General features: G+C 40.8%; 1 protein-coding gene across 5 annotated transcripts in view; it reads right to left on the bottom strand.

Moving 5' to 3' along the window:
• WNK3 (WNK lysine deficient protein kinase 3) overlaps positions 1-12,594 on the bottom strand; it is a 203,062-nt gene extending 190,468 nt beyond the window's left edge. The window contains exon 1 of one of the 5 annotated variants that reach the window (XM_042241770.2): positions 12,405-12,594. The gene's annotated coding sequence lies outside the window, so the exon portion shown is untranslated. Of the gene's footprint in view, positions 1-11,599; positions 11,784-12,272 lie in introns of those variants that run through there. The other 4 variants (XM_060407816.1, XM_060407814.1, XM_060407815.1 and 1 more) reach the window with 4 other exon arrangements.
• Positions 12,595-16,617: the final 4,023 nt, after the last annotated feature.

Here is a 16,617-nt window from a genome sequence, read left to right on the forward strand (position 1 = left end):
CAATGAGAGTTTGCCTTACCAAATAATACTTATAGCTATAGTAAGTTAAACAATGTGCTTTCATCACAGAAATACACAACTGGACTAATGGAGAACAATCAGTAGAGAAACAGACACATGTATGTATAGCAAGGTACTCCATGGTAAAGATGGATTTCAAATTTATGAGGAATAGATAGCATAATAAATGATGTCAGAATAACTGGCTATCCATTTAGGGGGAAGAGGTTAAAGCCCACTTAAAACCAGTCACAAAAATAAATTTCAGATAGATTAAAGAGCTAAACATAAAAAAAACCTATGTAACTATTAAAAAATATGGCAGAATATATTTCTAATCTGAAGAAAGGCTTTCTTAAAAAGATAAAAATAGGAAGACCATTAATAACAATGACAAAAAAACCACATTTGGCCATTTGACCATGAACTAGGTTAAAAGATAAGCAACGGACTGGGACTGGAAGCAAACATCTGCAATATGCATAGCAAAGCATTAATATCCAGAATATATAAAGAACTAAAAGATCAGCAATAAGAAACATAAATAGACAATACATGCATGGCAGAGGGATGGCTCAAACTCCTTAGTAAGCAGGGAGATGTAAATTCAAACAATTCAATATCATTTTTTGTCTATCAGGTGAGAGAAAATTACATTATCTGTTACTATCACATTTTGAGTGTGTGAGAAATTTAGCACACCATGCACTGTTGACAAATAAACTGGAACAGCGTTTTCCTATGGCAAATTCCAAATATCTAGTGCATACTTGTCATCCAACAATTCCACTTCTTAGTACTTACATGACAAATATTCCTGTATGTGTACAAATATGTATGTATAAGGATTTTTTTACTGAAGGGCTTTTTATTGTTTATAACAGCAAAGAACTGAAGAAAATTTACATATTCATCCATAAGAGAAAGGTGAAATAAAAATGTACTACATAACAATATGCATCTGTTTAAAAACTGAGAAATGGTTATACAGATGTATAAAAAGTCTCCCACACATATATATACTGTTGAGAAAAGTAAGCTGTACAACACATACATCTATATATCATATATACATGTTATATATATATACAAATATATAAAAACAAACAAAACTTTTAAGTGTACTTATATATGTGTAAATGCATATAAAAAAGACTGGAAGGATATGCTCTAAACTGATTCTAGTGGTTAAAGAAGCATGTAGTATGAAAAACTATGTCTCCTTTAAAAAGAACAAAGTCAACATATATATATTTACATGAAAGCCTTAACACATATTCTTTGGGGAAAAAATAAGTCATAAAATACATTTTTATTTGCATATGCACATACATATACATGTAAATATAGAGAAAAAGAACTGTACAAGTTCACATTCAACTCTTAACAATGATTACCCACTGGGAGGGCAAGAAATTGGGTAAAGGAAGACTTGAAGGTTTTAATCTACTTCTGTATTACTTTAATTCATAAAAGCAGAATTGTCCATCAGTAACCTATACCAAGAACCAGTTAAAGATATTATAATTTCTTAAAATAACTGAAGGAAGGACAAAACAAATTAGGTATGTACAACTTATATCCAAATAAATATTATCAGTTAACACTTACTGAGTGCTTTGGGCTAAGCACTCTAAGTCCTTTCATGCATTTTCTCATGTAATCATACGAATCTTGAGATAAAATTATCCCCATTTTACAAATGAGAAAACTAGGCTCAAAAAATTAAGTTAAACTTTCCTAAGATTACACAGCTAGTAAAAACCAAGGACAAAATTAAACCCAGGCAACTGACTCCCAAATCCACTCGTGTGTGTGTGTGCAAATCACTTCAATCGTGTCTGACTTTTTGTGACACTATGAATCCTAGCACGCCAGGCTCCTCTGTCCACGGGATTCTCCAGACAAGGATACTGGAGTGGGTTGCCATGCCCTCCTCTGGGGGATCTTCCTGACCCAGGGATAGAATCCTCATCTCTTAACATCTTCTGCATTGGCAGGCAGGTTCTTTATCACTAGCGCCACCTGGCAAATCAATATAGGGCCACACATAATTTGGAGCCACATGTACACACTATATATAATCCTGAATTGCACAGATACATATATTAGATAACCACATCACAGCCCTTAGGAGTTTATAACTGTCTTTTCCTCATTTCCATCTTCCAGTTTTGTTTGGCAAGGTCATTCCCTCAATTAAAGATGCCCATTTTATGTGAAAATATTTCTGGATCCACATTAGAAAAAGAATCTAAATCATCTCCATCTTCCTTAAACAATCTCTATCTACCAATCACCTATCCTTAATCCCTAATTACCACTTTATTCAGCTTAATCCTTTATAACAGTGGTAGCCAAACTATATACAGCCCTCAGGGCAAACCTACCTGAACTCCCAGCCTGTTTCTGTGAAGCAGGTAAGTTGAGAAAGAGTTTTACATTTTTAAATGGTTGAAAAACATCAAAAGAAAAATGGTATTTCATGACAGGAAAATTATTCAAAATTCATATTTCAGTGTTCATGAATAGCATTTATGAACACAGCCACTCTCATCATTTATATATGTCTATGACTGCTACACAGAAAGGCTGAGTGGTGGCAAAAGAGATTCCATGGCCCACAAAGCCTAAAATGCTATATTCACTATCTGGTCCTTTATGGAGAAAGTTTATCAAATCTCACTTTACAGTTTTCAAAAGAAGTTCATCTATTTAACTCAATTACTCCTAACAACAACCCTGAGAGCTACTTGATATTTGCCTGAATTCTGAAAATTAAGAAGGCTCAAAGAAGTTTAGTGTCTTGCCTGTCACAGAGCTAGTAAGTAAAGGGAGAATTCTGGAACCCAAGTTTTCTAGCTTCAAATCCAACATAATTTTTACCACACTATGACTTTCAAAGAACCCAACCCCTTCTGATTAATCGATGAGTTTAGACATTTGGTGCTAAAATTTACCAGATGGGGAAGGACAGGTAAAAGCTTTAAACTGGTCAGAAAACATGTCTCAATTGACTCCAAAAATAGATGAATAGGATACATTGCATTTCACATGTAGTTGTATAATTTACAAAGTATATTGTTTCATTTAATTTGCAAAGAAACCCTGCTAAATAGGTAGTGCTTTTGTTTAGTAACAAATAAGGAAATATACAGACTTGCAAAAGATTATACTAACGCAAGACCAGAACCCAGGCTGACCCCTACTCCAATGACAGTTCTGACAGTTCTATTCGGGAACATTGTCTCTTCTCACAAGGAATGTACCTGTGTGTGTGTTTTTTTTTTTTCCCTTAGAAATAAAAAGCAGTTAACTAAAAAAAAAGAGCACTTAACTCACATATTCTAAAGAGAAAGAAATGAAAGCTTTATTTTAGAAAGGATAAACTAACAATTTAACAAAATAATACCAGAAGGGATACTCTTAACATCTGGATCTCTGTTCAAAGTCACCTTCTCAAAGAAGCCTTACAAAATAACCATGTGAGCCAGAGGCTCCCCACAACACCCCAACACTCTTTAAAATTTTTTCTTCTTAGCATTTCTTTTCTGAAATATTTGTTGACCATATGTTGCCCTCCACTGTAATATAAGCTCAAAGATATCAGGGCCACTGCCTGCTTTGCTTCCTGTTCATCCATCCTTGACACATCAATCCGGGCATACAGGAGGAACACAATAAATATTTGCTGAATGAATGGTAGAACCTACATGTACACTGGGTAACTCATATTCTGTAACTCACAGATTCAGAATAAGTTATCAGCGTATTTGAAACATTCCTTAGCAAATGAAATACACATCTTCAATAAGAGCTTTTTCTCTTGCCAGAAAGACACCATCAAAGATGAATTCAATGGAAATGCCACAATTGCCCAGCAGGACAAAAATTATTCTCTGGGTAGCAGTGGATATAATGAGCTGAACTAGCACCTTATAGATTTTAAGACTGATTAAGCAGATTTTTCATTCTTGTATTAAAACACATCCTCTAATTTAAAAATTCTAATTACTGTCTCTATTTTAATTATACTTAACTAGAGGCTGAGATTTAACAATTGTGCTGTACTAAATTTTAATTCTCATTTTTACAAGAAACCAAGCTGAAATAATCTTACATTATCCCAATAATATATGATGAATGTAGCCCAAGCTACAAGTAAAAAGTCTCCACAAGGTACTAACTGTTAAACGTTTTCATCAAGAAGTTGGCTAACAAACATAAGCTATACAACACACACACACATAAATTACTTTTAGCATAAACCTAATATCAATTTCTGGTAATTAAAAACTAAATCTACTTTTTTCCCCAGTTTTAAGTAGAGATTTCACCCTACACAAACAATTTTAAAACCACAATAATATTCTTTACATAAAAAATCACTTATGGGAAATTCCCTGGTGGTCCAGTGGTTAGAAATCCATGCTTTCACTGATGAATGTGAGGGTTCAATTCCTAGACAGGGAACTAAGATCCCACAAGCCATGAGGTGTAGCCAAAAGAACTAAAAACAAAACAAAGCGGGGAAAATCATTTATGTAACTTTAGCATAAGGATCGGAGAAGGCAATGGCACCCCACTCCAGTACTCTTGCCTGGAAAATCCCATGGACGGGGGAGCCTGGTGGGCTGCTGTCTATGGGGTCGCACAGAGTCAGACACGACTGAGCGCCTTCCCCTTCCCTTTTCACTTTCATGCATTGGAGAAGGAAATGGCAACCCACTCCAGTGTTCTTGCCTGGAGAATCCCAGGGACAGGGGAGCCTGGTGGGCTGCCGTCTATGGGGTCGCACAGTCGGACACGACTGAAGTGACTTGGCAGCAGCAGCAGTAGCACCGTAAGGATCATCTAGTTTGCCATACTGAAGTTTCCTGATCATAAAAGTCTCATTGATTCACAAAGAGATTTAGAAACCCCACACTTCAAATACAAGACATGACCTTCAAAATGCATTTAAAAACATTTCTTCCCCACAACTACCAAGAGTGATTAAATATCACCATGAATAGCTTTATTTAACATACATGTATAGTACTATCATGTAGTTTATAGCTTAAAAATCTTCAAGTTAATCCACATGCAAAAGAATGAAGTTGAACTCTTACCTCATACCAGATACAAAAATTAACTCAAAATGGATCAAAGACCTAAATATTAAAGCCAAAAACTACAAAACTCTTCAAAGAAAATAGAAACCTTCATGATCTTGGATTTGACAGTGGTTTCTTAAATATAACACCAAAAGCACAAGCAACAACAGAAAAAATAAACTGGACTTCATCAAATTTCAAAACTTTTATGCACCAAAAAACACTATTAAGAAAGTAAAAAGAGACAGACAGGCACACGAAAAGATGCTCAACATCAGGCAAATACAAATTAAAACCACAATGAGATATCACCTCCCACCTGTCAGAATGGCTATTATCAAAAAGAAAACAATAAGCATTGGTGAGGATGTGGAAAAAAAGGGAAACGTCATGCACTGTTGGTAGAACTGTAAACTAGTACAGCCACTATGGAAAACAATATGGAGATTTCTCATAAAATTAAAAATAGAAGTATCATACCATCCAGCAATTCCATTCCTGGGTATTTATCCAAAGAAAACAAAAACACTGATTTTAACATATAATATGCACCACTATATTCATTATAGCATCATACATAATAGCCAAGATATGGAAACAACCTAAGAGCCCATCAACAGATAAACGGATAAAGTAGATGAGGTATGTGTATATATAGATAAATAGATGGATAGATATAGATATATTATAGATATATATACACACACACACACCACACACACAACGGAATATTACTCAGCCATAAAAATAATGAAATCTTGCCATTTCAACATGGATGGACCCAGAGGGTATCATGCTAAGTGAAATAATTCAGAGAAAAAGGCAAAACAAATGAACAAACATAACAGAAACAGAGTCACAGATACCGAAAACAAATAGGTGGTTGCCAGAGGGGAGAAGGTTGGGGGGAGGGGAGAAATAGGTGAGAATGATTAAGAAGTATAAACTCCCAGTTGCAAAGTAAATGAGTCACACGTATGAAATGTACAGTGTGGGGGATATAGTCGATAATTATGTAATATCTTTGTATGGTGACAGATGAACTAGACTTAATCTTGGTGATCACATTGCAATATACAGAAATATTGAATCACTATGTTGTGAACCAGGAACTAACATAGTGTTGTAGGCCAATTATACTTCAAACACAAGCAAACTCATAGAAATAGAGATCAGATTTGTGGCTACTAGAGGTGATGGTACAGGAAAGGGGAATTAGCTGAAGGTAGTCAAAAAGTACAAATTTCCAGTTATAAGATAAATAAGCACTAGGGCTATAATCTGCCTGCAATGCAGGAGACCTGGGTTCGATTCCTAAGTCAGGAAGACCCCCTGGAGAAGGAAATGGCAACCCACTCCAGTATTCTTGCCTAGAGAATCCCATGGACAGAAGAGCCTGGTAGGTTCCCAGTCCATGGGGTCACAAGAATCGGACATGACTTAGTGACTAAACCACTACCACCAGGGATATAATATTTAACAAGATAAAAATAATTAGTACTGTTGTATGTCACACATGAAATTTTTTGGTTTGTTTTTTGGCCATGCCATGCAGCACGCGGGATCTTAATTCCCCAACCAGGGATTGAACCCATAGCCCATGCATTAAGAGTGTGGAGTTTTAACCAATGGACCTCCAGGGAAGTCTCTATAAAAGTTGTTAAGAGAATAAACCCTAAGAGTTCTCATCACAAGGAAAAAATATTTTTTTCTATTTCTTTAACATTGTATCTGTATGAGATGATAGGTGTGCACCACCTGATGCAAAGAGTTGACTCATTTGAAAAGACCCTGATGCTGGGAAAGACTGAGGGCAGGAGGAGAAGGGGATGACAGAGGATGAGATGGTTGGATGGCATCACCAACTCAATGGACATGGGTTTGGGTGGTCTCCGGGAGTTGGTGATGGACAGGGAGGCCTGGCGCGCTGCAGTTCATGGGGTTGCAAAGAGCCAGACATGACTGAACGACTGAACTGAACTGAACTGAAACCTGCTATAGTAATCATTTTATGATGTCTATAAGTCAAATCATTATTTTATCTCAATAAAACTGGAAAATAGATAAACAAGTAAAAAGACAACTCACAGAGTGGAAAAAAATTTGCAATTGTATGTCTGATCAGGCTCTAGTATTGAGAATATATTTTTTAAAAACTCTTACAACTCAACAATAAAAAGATAAACAACTAAATGTAAAAATGAGCAAGGACTTAGACATTTCTTAAAAGAAGAAATTTAAATAGATAAGAGCACATGAAAAGATGCTCCACAGCACTAGTTATTAGTAAAATGGGAATCAAAACAACAATGAGATATCACAACACACCCACTAGATGGCCATAAAACACACACATACACACACACACAAACACAAAATCTAAATGTAACAAATGCTAGGGAAGATGTAAAAAAAAATAGAACTCTTATATATTGGAGGTGTAAATGGTGGAAAACATTTTGATGGTTCCTTAACAAGTTAAACAGAATTATCATTTAACCCTGTACATATCCAAAATAAGTGAAAGCAGGTGTTCAAACAAAAACTTGTACACAAATATTCATGCCATCATTGTTCACAAAAGCCAAAAGAGAGAAAGATGCCAAATGTCCGTTTTGAATAAACAAAATGTAGTATAGGCACAAACTGGAATATTATTCAACCAAAAAAAATGAAGTACTGATACATGCCACAATGTGGGTGAATCTCAAAAATATACAAAGTGAAAGAATCCAGACACAAAAGGCTATATATTATATGATTCCATTTATATGAAATATCCAGAATAGACAAATCCATAAAGACAGGAAATTGTGGTGACCAAGGACTGGGGGAAAAGAGGAACGGGGAGTGAATACCTAATGTGCATAGACTTTCCTTTTGGGGTGATGAAAATGTTTTGGAACTATATATGCAACATTATTGGAGAAGGCAATGGCACCGCAATCCAGTACTCTTGCCTGGAAAATCCCATGGATGGAGGAGCCTAGTAGGCTGCAGTTCATGGGGTGGCTAAGAGTCAGACACGACTGAGCGACTTCCCTTTCACTTTTCACTTTTATGCATTGGAGAAGGAAATGGCAACCCACTCCAGTGTTCTTGCCTGGAGAATCCCAGGGATGGAGCCTGGGGGGCTGCCAGCTATGGAGTTGCACAGAGTCGGACATGACTGAAGTGACTTAGCAGCAGCAGCATGCAACATTATTAAGGTATTTAATGCAATTAAGAATTGTACACTCCAAAACAGTAAATTTTATGTTATGTGACTTTTATCACAATAGAAAGTTATAAGGTTAAAACACAGAAAATTTCTTCATTTCTATTTTCTAAAAAGTTCATGAAAAAAATAATATATTCCTTGAAGAAAGGGGCAATAAAGGTACACTTTTGCAGTAAGTTAATCTCAACATTTTCCAAACCAAATATCTCATAACAAGCTCTACCAAAACAATTAAAACTGGCATCAGGACTTCCCTGGTGGCAAAGTGGATGGCGATCTGCTGGCCAGTGCAGGGGACACAGGTTTGACCCCTGGTCCAGGAAGATTCCACATGCCACAGAGCAACTAATCCCGTGTGCCACAACTACAGAACCCGCATGCTGCAACTACTGAAGTCCGTGCACCTAGAGCCAGTGCCCTACAATGAGAAGCCACCACAATGAGAAGCCCTTGCACTGCAAGGTAGAGTAGCCCCTGCTCACTGCAAATAGAGAAAGCAATGAAGACCCAGCACAGCCAAAAAATAAAACAAATAAATAAAAATTTTTAAAACTGGCATCAAATTCTACTTTGAAGCTTTGGGAATTTCTGTATGAATGCCATTACAGATGTTCGTTACAGTCATCAAATATCTCCTAAAAGTACCATAAACTTTATGATCTCAAACAAAAATGGAAAAGACCTACCCCTCTGAAAGTATTCTGGTTTTTAGCCAAGAGACATAATCAAGTATATCTGCAAATAGAGTTGGTCTACTCATACTAAGATGGGAGAGTGAGGAAGGAAGGGATTTTTCTTACACACTACCCCTCCCCCCTCACACACAAACATACACACAAAAATTTAGGCCCTCCCTTATTTTTAAGTAAATCATTGGACTAGAAATTTAATAGTAATATAACAGTTCTCATCTTCTGACTACTTTAATTCTGTGCAACCACTGGCTTTATCATTTCCCGGCTAAGTGACAGACACCTAAATGAAAGGAACTTTCCCTAGGAAAGAAAGGTAAAGTCCACATTACAAAAATTTAACTCCTAAAACACTATAGAATAATTACATCAATGAATGTAGACTTGTGATACGGGGATCAGCATTGGCCTAGAAGTTAGAACTCCAGGATTGACCACTTACTTACTAGGGTGAGTCTTATTTTTCTGAGCCTTGTTTTCTTTCTCAGGTATGAAAAAGAAAATAACTTTCCTGCCTGCTTCCCAAAAGAAGTACAGTAATAAAAATATGTACAAGGTGTGATAGGACCACTAAAGAGGGGCTGATGGAGGATGCTGGGAAAAGGAAAAATGGGGGAGCAGGAAAGGCTTTCATGAATAATGACAGAGCTAAGTATAAAAAGAATGAATTAAAATTTAATGGGAGGGAGAGAGAGAATTCCAGATTTGGGGGGGCAGGGGGCGGGATCAGAAGCAAAGCCAGAGAGATGAACACCACAAATCTGCTTATGCTATTCACTCCTTGGTAAATAGTCAAAGGCTCCTAACTCTGCAGGGTAGTCCTTCACTCCAGCCTCAACCTGAGATTCCAGCCTTATCTCATTCCATTCTCCAAATATACCATGCTTACACTCTCCTGCCTCAATACTTGAATGTTCTTCCACTCCAAGAACATCTAGTTTGAAATTGGGAGACCAGCTTGCCTGCTAGAGTTGGTGCAACATTTCCAGACTTTCATGGTGCTTTTATACTTTTATTCTACTGCTTAGTATACTAAGTATTCATTTAATCAAAGAGAATATGAACGAAGTATTAACTTTTTAAACTCTGGGTAGCCAAAACAAGGATTACACTCTTTCCAACATCAAAGCAGAATAAAAGAAAAAGAGCATGGGAAAGTTCTCAAATTTGCAACATTTCCAAGATAAATGAATATGTCATTAAAGTTTGTAAAAAGTAAGCATGAAAAGTTAGAAACCCATAAACTATTAATCTTGACCCAGAACAGAATGAGACCATCACAAGACATCCTTACCAGAAGATATGAATTTAGAGAACAGCATGTCCAAGTAATCTGCAGTGATTTAAACTCACGCCAAAAAGTGTCAATTTTCAAACAAGGTAAATTCAGATTAATGGAAAAAATCACATATAATTATTTGAGCATTCAAAATCAGTATTTTAGCTATCCTTTAATGCAAGGTATCTTTCCTTTGGAGTGCTGACTTTAAAACAATTTTTAAATTCATCAACCCAAATGATAGAGACTGTCTAGAAGACACCTACTGTTTTGTTGTCATATATGGAGACCTCTTTAAAGTTCTCTTGGTATTACAGTTTACTACAGATGAAAAACAGGTAACAATGCCTCCCCAAATTGAGTGCAATCATCACTATACAGATGATTTCCACAACTTAAAGGCTATTTATCATACAATTGCTTCAGTCCACAGTAACTCTTAAGAAGTAATAGCCATACCACTTGCATCTGTTTTGAGGGTTCAATCTCTTTTTAACAAGGTCTATCAACTCTCAAGATAGGGAGATACACACGTGCAGGATATCCACCCACAACCCACTACATAAATGTTTCACCGTTCTTAACTAGACAAACAAAACCTCCTACAGTACAGTACACCACTTTCATACTAACCTCACCATACCATCTCCTTCCCATCCGATCAGTCACAGAACACACCGTTCCCAAATAACACCTCTCAATCTCCTTGAACCTAACCCATTAACACAACCAGCCAGCAGCATTCTTCACAAGGATACAGTCCTATCGACCTTCACACGTCAACCGAATCTCTAAATTAAATTCACTTTCCCTCATACACTGAAACTCAACTTCCAAAACCCGACGCGATCCTCGCTTTCAATCTCACTTAAATGATCACTCAGTTTTTTGTCAACCGTCACCCGGTCCCCTCACGTAACCGCCTCACCTTACCCCCCATCCCCTAGTCTCCCATCAACTCCCAAAGTTGCCACTCCTCAACGAAAATGACACACAAAAAAATGTACCTCAAACCTGCCCTTCCCCACTTTCCCCCTCCGAATTTTCCTCTCAGCCTGTTGGCTCACACCGAAAACAGCTCCGACAACTCTTAACGACCCGAGCCGGGCCTCGTCCCACACGTCTCGGCGACTGCAATCACCCTGCCTCGGTCAAACCGCCCCCCACTAACGCGCTTACTCTGAACAGACTCTTGGTCGCCGCTGCCTCCCCTCCATTCATCCCCAGCCCATTCATCTCTCAGCCGGATCCCAGACACGCCCCCCGGCCTCCTCCCTCACTCCCACCGTCCCGGCCGGCTCGGGACCCTCACCAGATTAGAGGCTCTCGCTGAGGGAGACTCTTTGCTTCTCCCTCGCCCTCTTTCAAGCCTCCGCTCGCCCCTCGAGTAGCCACACCATAAAACATGCAGATACACACACACCGCCTCCTCTGTCGCCTCCTCAGATGCTTCTTACTCCCCTCCTAGATGTCTCGCGCTCCGCTCCGCGTTGTGTGCGCGTGCGCGCGCGAGCGTCTCAGCGCGAGCCCACCCGGCCAGCTACCGCCGGTAGGTAAAGAGAGGGCGGGGTTAAGGGAGCGGGGTACGAGCCCAAGCTCGCGCTTGCCCGGGAGCTGAGCAGGCGCACGCGTACTCCTGTCAGGGAATTCAGATAGAGGGGGACGGAAGGGGGCGAGGAAGGGAGGGGAAGAAAGGAGGGGGGAGGGGCTGAGAAAGCAGACGGAGCAGCCCCAACTCTGAACTGCCCCTATCGCAGCGAGGTGCCGAGTGGCTACCCAACTAGAGCGTGCGCACTCCTCTCCCACTCTCCTCAGCACAGTGGGAGAGAGGGATGTTCGTCAAGAGAAAGGCTTCGCTCTTTTCCAAAAAGAAAATATGTGGGGAGCCACGCGTGACATCTGTGTGTTCAAAAGCTCTCCACGGCTGCTTTACCCTCTTCCCTTCAAAAGAAAACCCAAGCACACACTTCTTCCTAGATACCCACCGCCCATTCTCAGTTCTCTACATGCCTCTAAATGCGGTTGCTCGGCCGAGATGTGGTACTCGCCAGCATCTTTTCACCCGCCACCCCTAACTCCCTTTTTCCAACTCTCGACTTTTCTCGCGAGACCCATACCTGCCGGCTTCGGGATTAGAAGTCGAAGCACACATTTACAAATACCGGTCTCCCGATTACGCTGCGACGGCAATAGCCATAGCATGTCCCCCCTACCCTCCAGGACTGCAGTGCGCGCGCGCGGGGGCTGGGCAACCACGAAAGCAGGGATGGAAAAGGGAAGCTATGAAACGGATTTTTGACGGCATGTAACCGCTAGGCCTGGGCACGTGCCCTGCGCCTCGTGGGCGGGTGCGGTGTACCCTGGGAATTGTAGTTTTTGTTCCCACCTCCAGTCCCACTCCCACCTCAGCCTTACTTAGGCCTCTGTCCAAGAGGGGGATTGCCGACACCATTTTGCCGGGAACAATGGCCCTCGGCCGAGGCAGCGGAGGGTGGGGGAGGGAATAATGTTTTAAGGGCTCAGTTAACCTCCCCTGGCCCCTCGGTGCCATAGCAACCCCTCAGAAACCTGGCCACTCCCCCTCGCTGCTCCGCCGGGCTCCAAGATTGCGCGCATGCGAAAAGGTCACCTCCCCCTGTGGCTGGCTCTCACCGTCTCCTGCAGTCCACCTCCCAGATTCACTAGTTAGTTGTTAGTGACTGCTACCTTCTTTGAGCTTTCACAGCAGGTTAACCTCCACGCAGTGACTTTATCTAAGAACTGCTTCCTGCACTGTATCAAGTGCAATACAGAATTGTTTCTATCACTCTCACGTGAGCAATCCTGACTCTCCAGAGGAGGAAACTGAGGCTTGGGGGGAGGGGGGGGAATGGACATGACTTGCTCAAGTTCTCATAACTATGTATGGAAGAGTCAGATCTTTAACCCAGGTGTGTTCACTCCAGAGCCCATGAAATTTTCAATCCCTCAGGTTGCATCTGGTATCAGAGACCCTGAAGAAAACTCCTAAAGGGTGGTATTTCTTTCTGAATGCCCTTCAAGCTTTTAGCAGGATGCTCTGAGGGTAGGAGGCTGTGTGCAAAATGCCAGGCTAATATTTTCAAATGCCCAACCTCGGGGCCCCATCACAGAGCTGTACTAATCTCTCCTTTCCACCATTTTCTTTTTCGCCCTGTACACCTCAGAACCTCAGCCTTTCTCAGCTCTTAAAAAGAATCAATAAATTTAACTGAGGTTTCCGAAGTCCAAAGGGAGTGGAATGATGGGAGACCTTGAAGCCCTTGTTTCTTGTCTTTGCACCTTTCATCTTGAAGGTCACTTATTAATCCTAGTATTGCCAGAAAATACAAGGAAACCAGACCCGTGTGTGCCCTTAATAAATCTACCCCCTTTCCATTTTTGACAAGTGAGGGAGACACTGAGGAACTAAATTCAGGACTATGAGGTTCAGCTATTCCACCTGTAGCTAAAATTGAAAGAGCAAGATGTAATTTTTTCAAATAGTGCAACTACCTTACCTGAAAGGTCTCTGTATTCCAAATTAGCTGCAGAACGGATGGGGTCTCCCAAACTGTCTTCCCTCACTGTCCCTGAAGATAGTTCCTTTTCCCTGCTGAATCCCAGGTGGCGCTAGTGGTAAGAACCTGCCTGCCAATGCAGGATACATAAGACGCGGGTCGCTGGGCACGGCAACCCACTCCAGTATTCTTGCCTGGAGAATCCCATGAACAGAGGAGCCGGACGGGCTATAGTCCATAGGGTCGCACAGAGTCAGGCACGACTGAAGTGGCTTAGCACACACACACAGCACATGGGGAAAACAGGAAGTACAGCCAAATAACCACCAAAGGGCACTATCAAAGGTTACCAAGTTATTTCAAGCTTTTGTAGGTCCCGACTCCCACTGAGATGGTAACTACAAACTTGTGCCCTTTTCCTTTTATTTCTCAATGTCACCTTACTCCCACCACCACACACACCTATCCACCTTTAGGAAAATCAGCAGGTACTTCCCTCAGTTGTGGCCTGACCCTCTTCATTTGTTTCTGAGCCTTGTGTATTAGCCCGTCAACCTGCTCAGATGTGAACCCTTCTGCAAAGGTCCTCTTCTTCAGTCAAACATTTGCTAAACAACTATGAAGTAGTATGACTTTTACAAATCTCAGAAATTAGAAAATCAAATATAAGTCTGCTTCCCATCCAAATACAGGCCCTTCTCAATTTAGACCTTTTATTGATAGATGTGCTCTTCTGTTTGAAAAAAAAAACTGTCCATAACTCAGCACAAATGCCACCATAAGCATTTGGGGAGAGGGCAATTATAGCTAGCCAGTAATGTATGGCAGGGACCATTCCTTTCTGAGCCACTGGTTTCCACTTACTCTCAAATGGCATTTGTGATGTTTCTATTCACCAGAGAGAAAATTTAATTCTTATTGACCACTTGTAATTTGGCTTTACATTATTCCAGGAAAATATCCTTCCAATAATCTAGCTTATCTTGTCTGAAGGCTCTGGTGCCAAGAAATTAGCAAAAGCTTCACAGGAACTATTTTTTGAACCCAGCATCCCACAGGGGTGGGGATGGGGGTTAGTTTCATGGCCCTACTAGGTGCTGATCTCCTCTTTACCACACAGATGGTAACTCCTCAACCAATAAGATAGAACTAAGATGAAGATCAAAGTTTAGCTGACTACTACAGCCTTGAGTAGAGTAGTGACTCTTTTTGGAACTCAGTTTCTGACCCTGAGCCTTCCTTTGACCAGATTTTTGGGAAAACAATATGTCATTCTTGTTCTTTTCCCTTATCCCAGGTGATGCTATAGCTTAGGGGTCTTACATAGTACCCAAGTAAAGGTATATGCTTCCAAGTCCTTAGATCCTGTCAATAACTGCTAGCCCTCTGCCCACATGGAATTTTTCAGGCACTGTGTCCTCTCCAACATCTCTTCCACACTTAGGGGCACAGAACTCAATGCCAGGGCCACTTGCTATTCCATCTACCTAGACATTTTACACAGCTCTTTCTCTGTTGAGTCTTCATGCCAACCAAGTGTTGCTTCTCTTGTATATGCTGCTTGAGCTCCCAGAGAGCACTCTCTGCATCGTTCACCCCAAGTAGAGGGGAGTAAGGAAAAGAAAAATCCTTTTTTTAAGCTAATGCAAATCTTTCTCCCTTCTAGTTTCCTGGCTCAGATACTTCGCCTCTGCACCTGCACCCAATCCACCTTCCCTAGGCTTACACTTTTGAAACATGAAAGTCATAGAAACTGGCAGAGTATTTGTTTTCCTGCTTTTCCACCTCCCTCCCCTGAAATATACCTTGAAGGTGACTACTTTGGGGGAGAGGAGAGAAAATAGAAAGGGGGAAAAGAAAAAAATCCTTTTATATCTCAAGATAATATTGCAGCACATCCTTCTTCAATTAAATGTTAGCTTGTCAGCAAAGAAAATTTACTTGTCATCCAGATGCCTCCTCCCAGAGCTTGGATGCCTGGGTGATCTTTTCTCCAGGCAAACTTGGCACCCTGGGAGTTTCTCACCTGGATCATCTAGGGTATGTTAATGTCCTCCCGGGAGGCTCTCCTTCCTCCAGCACAAGTTGAGTGTCCCTTGAGGAAGAATAAGCATCGCCTACCTCAGAAATGAGTGGACTTCCCTGGTGGCTCAGTGGTACAGAATCTGCCTACCAACACAGGAGATGCAGGTTCGATCCCTGGGTCAGGAAGATCCCCTGGAGAAGGAAATGGCAACCCTCTCCAGTATTCTTGCCTGGGAAATCCCAAGGACAGAGGAACCTGGCAGACTACAGTCCATGGGGTCACAAAGAGTCAGACATGACTTAGCGACTAAACAACTTCAGCAGTGACCTCAGAAATGAGCAGTTATATTTGGCATAGTGACTGACTTAGAAACACTACACCTTTCAGATTGGACAGTGTAATTTCTCAAGGCTTACAATGGAGTCTGATCTCTCCTAAACATAATCTTCCCTCATGTGCCCTAGGTCGTGTGTGTGTGTGTGTGCTCAGTCATGTCTGACTCTGTGATTCCATGGATTGTAGACTGCCAGGCTCCTCTATCCTTGGGATTTCCCAGGCAAGAATACTGGAGTGGGTTGCCATTTCCTTCTCCAGGGAATCTTCCTGACCCAGGGATTAAACCCATGTCTTTTGTGTCTCCTGCATTGGCATGTGGATTATTTACCACTGAGCCACCTGGGAAGCCCAATCCATATTGTTGTTGTTGTTCAGTCACTAAGTTGAGTCTGACTATCTGCACCCCCACGGACTGCAGCATGCCAGGCTTCCCTGTCTTTCACTATCTCC

This window comes from Ovis aries, chromosome X, assembly GCF_016772045.2.
Source record: "Ovis aries strain OAR_USU_Benz2616 breed Rambouillet chromosome X, ARS-UI_Ramb_v3.0, whole genome shotgun sequence".
Taxonomy (NCBI): Eukaryota; Metazoa; Chordata; class Mammalia; order Artiodactyla; family Bovidae; genus Ovis; species Ovis aries.